The 6,000-nt window shown below is 43.8% G+C and overlaps 1 protein-coding gene across 1 annotated transcript in view; it reads right to left on the minus strand.

Annotated features, from left to right (window-relative positions):
- MAP3K2 (mitogen-activated protein kinase kinase kinase 2) overlaps positions 1–6,000 on the minus strand; it is a 473,685-nt gene that overhangs the window by 290,360 nt on the left and 177,325 nt on the right. The window lies entirely within an intron of this gene.

Genomic DNA, 6,000 nt, shown 5'->3' on the forward strand with positions numbered 1-6,000 from the left:
CAGGGCCTTGTAGATGCGACGGGATTTCCAAGCAGAGCACAATGCACTTTTTACTATTTTGTAAGCTGTACTCTAATTTTCGTATTGTCTTGCTTAAACCCATGTTTGTGAAATATGGAACACGTACAGTTGAGCACGCAATGAAATTGATTTTTAATTTACAATCTGCGGATGTATGTTTTTATACCGCCACTTTTTTAAACAAATGCATCAATTCCAGGAAAAACATGTGTTTAGCTGTACAAATGTCATTTTATTTGTGTAAACGTGATCATTGTTTTAACAATTATAGTGTTTTAAATGTATTATCATGTCTGCCATAAGTTGTTCGTATTTTGTATATTTTGATCCTATGATTGTGTATGCTTTCATGGTCATTAATTTGTACCGAATAAAGCTGAATTGAATTGAATTGAGTCAACAACTCTCAACTCTATGAACACTTCAATTGGATTGTGTTTCTGATGTGCTGTAAGCATTACAAATGCTTCTTTTTGTCTCACTAGCATGTCTCATTAACTCCCTCAACATGTATTGGGTTTGTGGAATCAGCACATAGGAGAAGTAACAGTTTTGCCTGCAGTTCATCACGGAAAATAGGATTTATCTTAAACATTAATATTTCACTAAATCGGTTTTGTTAAGCAACGTCAACATTTATCTTCTCAGAATTTAAGAGAAGTGCTTAAAGTTAAAAAGCAGCATTGTCTTATATGCCACAAAATCATATCCAGTGTTTTATGGGCACCACTACACGAAGAACAAGTTACTTACTTTTGGTAAAGATTTTCCTGGTGGATGCTCCAACTGCATATTCCTCACCATGTGAATATTTCCCAGGAGTTAAGACTGGATTCAGAAACTTTAAGGCAGTACTCCTATGCGCTAGTAGGTGTCATCATGTAGCACCGCACTAAGGTTGTTTACTGCACAAGAGACGAACCGGGCAGCATATAAGCGCCACCCATGCACGGTGATGTCAGTTGCTTTATTAAGCTGTCCACGCCCTCAGATTCAAAGCTATCGGCAGATTGGCTGATCAATAAGTAGATGGCTAAACTGGGACCATTTTAGAAAGAAAAAAGTCCAGTACACTGAACGGGGCTGTAAGGGGGTCAGTGAGGGATCTGCAGTTCGATAGAGTATCCACCAAAAAGACCGTTATTAGGCAAGTTAAGTAGCTTGTTCTGCTGATGGATACATCAAACTGCAGATTCCTCACCTTATGAGTAGATACCACAGCAGTGCCTACCCAGGTGGTGGGTCTATAAAATGGCTTAGACTAAAAAGTCCTGCAGGACCAAGTTGGCAAAATGGCCCTCCCGACCGCCCTGAAGGTCGAGGAAGTAGTGCTCCATGATAACATGTACCAAGGCCCACGTTGCCGCGTGACAAATATCCAGGACAGGCACGCCACGTGCCAGCAGCTTTGACCCTTGTAGAATGAGCCTGTAAACCTTAGAGTGGCTGCTTCTTACCAGTGCATAGCAGATCTTAATACAGAGAACATTCCATCTTGAGATGGTTCATTTTTGCACTGCCTTGCTATTCTTTGCTGTGGAGAACGGATTGTCCACTCAATGTTCTTTGGCACGAGCTATATGAAAGCTTAACGCCCGCTTAAAAGTCCAAATGATTGAGTCTCTCTTCCCCTTTAGAGGATTGAGGTGGAGCAAAGAGTGCCGGAAGGGTGACAGCTTGTCCAACATGAATTGGAGAGATCACTTTCGGCAGAAAGGAAAGGCGGGACGTCAATACCAACTTATCAGGGAAGAATGTTGTATAAGGAGGGAGCCTGTAGCTTACCAACATGCCTAGCAGATGTCATGACAATGAGGAAGGCTGTTTTCAACATCAGAATCTTAATTGGACATATGTGCAGAGTTTCAAAAGGGGAGTACATAAAAAAAAAGTAAGAAGTAAATTCAAGTCACATTGTGGCGTCACTAAAGGCTTTGTCAAAATAAATGCAGCAAAGTGCTCAAAAATTTCATTACAACTGATGATTTAAATAAAGAGGGCCGATCCAGCAAACACAAAGGAAGCCTAAATAGCCTTTAACACTGTCAAAAGCAAGTCCTTACTGGGCCAGAGACAAAACAAACAACATAACCTCAGCCAACTTGAATTGAAGTGAATCAATTTGGCAGATGCAGCAACAAGCAACAAATCTGTCCCAATGACTGACATACATACATTTTGTGGAGGGACACCTTGCCACCAAGATGACACACAGGACCACAGAAGGAAGGTCAAATGATGTCAAAGACTGCCACTCATTCTCCAAGCATGGAGATGCAGATTTCCTGAGCCCATGTGCAGCACCCTGCAATGCTACTGCGATGGAAGATCTTCACGAAGCGGCAGATTGATCCAAGGACAGATGCCCGTCCTCATGAGCTCTGGGTACCATACTCTCCTAGCCCGATCCAATGCCATTACGATGACTTGGGCACAAATGTTCTTGATTTCCTTTATTCAGAACTCAGTGCAAGAGAGGCAGTGGTGGGAAGGCATACATGAGTTTCGAGCTACACTCCAGTCAGAATGCATCTCAGAGACAGCCTTCTTGAAAACTCTAACATGCAAAAGTGCAGATATTGTGAATTGTGAATTCTCTGCAGTGGCAAAAAGGAGGAGTCAGAGTTCCCCCCCAGTGATGGAAGACGTTATGCACCCCCTCGTGTGCAACTGCCATTTGTGATTCCCTAAGCATCGGCTGAGTTCCTCCACCCTGGTGTTTAGAGAACCCGCAGGTGGGTCACCATCAGACACATTCCCTGGTGGTCTAGCCACTTCCAGAGGCATAGGGCCTCCTGGCCCAGGATCCAAAACCCTACCCCAATCTGCTTATTGCAGTACCACATAGTAGCGGTATTGTCCAGGACCACTTCCACCAGTCTGCCTCTGATGGTAGGCAAAAAGGCCTTAAATGCAGGGCAAATAGCCCTCAATTTCAACTGATGTCGAGTCAAGCTACCACCAGAGACCAAAAGCCTCTAATCTCCACCTCTCCCAGTTGGCCTAGAAGCGATGCATCAGTCACCACTGTCAAATCAAGCTGGATTAAGGGGAGGAGGCCTGCCACTGACCCATTTGCGATCCAGCAGCCATGACTGCAGGTAATTTGTAGTCCCCTTTGAACTCAAAACTCTCCCCCTTACCCGAAATCTGTTTGCAATCCAACAGATTATCATGTTACTGTCCCCACTGGGACTTCAGGTCCTACTGCACGCATGCATATTCCACCTGGACATACAAATGCAGTTATATTTATATAATTGTATTTTTACTAAGATAGAAAAATAAATTACATACAGGTGCTCCAAATAATGTGCAGGTGAATTGTGACAAGTGTGATTAATAGGGCGCATGTGATCTTAACAGAGCATTAAAAACGGTCAACCAATTGGTAATACATCTTCAATGATGCAGAACTCTCATGTTGAGAGTACTGTACATAAATCCACAATTAATGACAGTCAACAGTGTAAAGCATTGACATTTTGACCAGGGGCGGCTCCTCTGTTATGTCGGAGTAGCATCGCGCCACTGCTGAAAGGCAGCAAATAAAAAATAAAATGATAATCAAACAATTTTATTATCTTACTCAGCCGAGTCAGCTGAGTCTAGAGAGGGGAAGGCCATCCTCTGCGTTAGCCGCAGCCGGGGAGGAGGAGATGTAGGTGTACTGTAAGTGCACGTCGGTTTGGCCGGCAGTCTTAGGCTGGCCAAACCGATATGTGCACTTGCATTTCTCCAACCCAGCTGTCTTGCGGGCGCAGAGGAGCACCGAGGCGGCGGGAGCAAAGGAGCACCGAGGCGGCGGGGGCAGAAGAGCACCGAGGCGGCGGGGGCAGAAGAGCACCGAAGCAGCATCCGGCAGCAGTACGTTCGTACTCCAGCTGCTTATGCAGCAGTACACGCAGTTCCTGTCAGCTGATTTCAGGAAACTTAAGTCTTCTGCAATATGAAGACCCGATAAAATGTCCACAGGGGGTTGAAACGCTGATGCAATAAACTGCTGAATGTTTAATTGTGGATTATGTACAGTACCCACAGCATGGGAGTTTTGTATGGTAAAAACTATATTACCAAGCAGCAAATATTCTATTAATATCACATGTGTACCATTAATCACCCTGTCACAATTCACCTGCACTGTGCCATGTTCTTTTTGAAGGGGCTTTGTGCAATTTATTCTTGTATCTTATTAATAAGATACAATGATAAAAATATATCTATGTGTATTTTGTCCCACAAAGAAGTTTTGTTCTGCCAGGAGAGCTTAGGCCTAAGGCTCTCTCTAAGAGAACCATTATTTCAGTTTTGGTATACAACATCCAGGTTCCCCACGAATACAGGGTTGCCCCTTATTTGGTCTATGTCTATCTGGAAGTAGTGGACATACAACTCGGCTCCTCATTTCAATGATGGAAACCTTTTTCTGGCACCTTTGGCCGAGACAGGCGTACGGAAGTAAAAGCACCCGACTCTGCGCTTTGGTTTTCATACCCACCGATACAACTTATGATCACACACGAAATCTCCGACTCATTAAGGGAAAAGTCCTTGTGTTCATCTTTTGAAACTACCCATCGGAGAATTTTTTCTCACCTCCCCGCCCCCAGCGTTGCCTGTCCTGCATTTCACATCCAGAATCTTTAAGGAGTTTATTGTATTTTGAATCCTCCGGAACTCTATCTTCTTGAGCCCCATGTGGCCCTGATATCGTCCATATTTAAAGGCCTATACTGATGCCACTTACCCAGCTAAGGTGCAATTGTGTGTCCCACAGGCCTGTTACATCTATTGCCATGACGAAGGTGTAGCCCTCATTGGGCCCAACACCGAAACGCGCGTTGGCCTTTATTGTCTCGTGTCCATTTGGAGATTCTGCCTCCATCCGTGACTGGGAGGAAACACGAGACTTCCTGATCTGTTATCCTCTTGGGATCCTGATTATTTTAATTCATTTATGAATTACTATGTATGATTATGTTTAGTTCTTGATGAGCAAATGAGTATGTTGTGGGAATGAATGTAGGTATGATTGCTTTTTGGATTATTTAGTGTGGGACCTGTATATACATATTCTGTATTGTGTTATTATTTAATTGTTATGAAAAAAATGATTCTAATTGATTCATTATCCTGAATTATTATATTAAAATAAATTGATATTTTTTAACCTATTTCTTGTTTGTAATTTTGCCCTGATTTTGCTCCTTTGCCAGCTTTGGTGTTGTTTTGTATACATTATTTTGACCCATTCCGGGCTTATATATAGCTTCACCTTGTAGGCAGATGGTATTCCCTAGGGGCATTTCGTTTACCTTTGGCCAAGAGTGCCCGTGCCTAATTCAAGGCAGACATGTGGTCCTTCGCCAGCAAGCCTGATGGTGGATGATAGTGCGATGGGGTGAAAAGAAATGGAAGGGCATAGCCCCAGACAATTGGGAAAAAAACTGACGTGTCTGAGAAAATGACTTGCCACCATTCTAGGAAATATCGGGTCCTGCCCAAAAAGGTAGCAGTATGCTGGAAAGGACAAAGTAAAGCAGTTTTGTGGCTGCGGTTGAGAGAGGGGCAAAGGACTGAGCAGCATGTTATCCCTGATGCTCTGGATGTTGTCTTTGTGAGCCATGACCTCGGGCACGAAAAGGCTGGAACGCCTGATGAGCTAGCAGAGAGGAATGTCATTTGCAAAACTCAATACCCCTACAATAGCTACGGAGGGGATGAAATTGCTGGTGGAACTGTCAGGTGGGGGCAGACAGAAGCAAGAAGCACGCTGTGTGCCTGCGTTCCTTAAACCTTTCAATGGCTGAATCAACTTTTTCGCCAGAAAGGCAAGAGCCATCTAATGGCATGTCCATTAAAGATGCCTGGACATCCCTGTTCAAGCCCTCATTCTGGTGTGGCGCTTAACTGCCATTTTTTCCCACTGCCCAACCTAAACAATCTGTTGTATCCAAGCACAGCGAATCCCAAACTTTG

Source organism: Triturus cristatus, chromosome 3_2 (genome assembly GCF_964204655.1).
Source record: "Triturus cristatus chromosome 3_2, aTriCri1.1, whole genome shotgun sequence".
In the NCBI taxonomy this organism is placed as follows: Eukaryota; Metazoa; Chordata; class Amphibia; order Caudata; family Salamandridae; genus Triturus; species Triturus cristatus.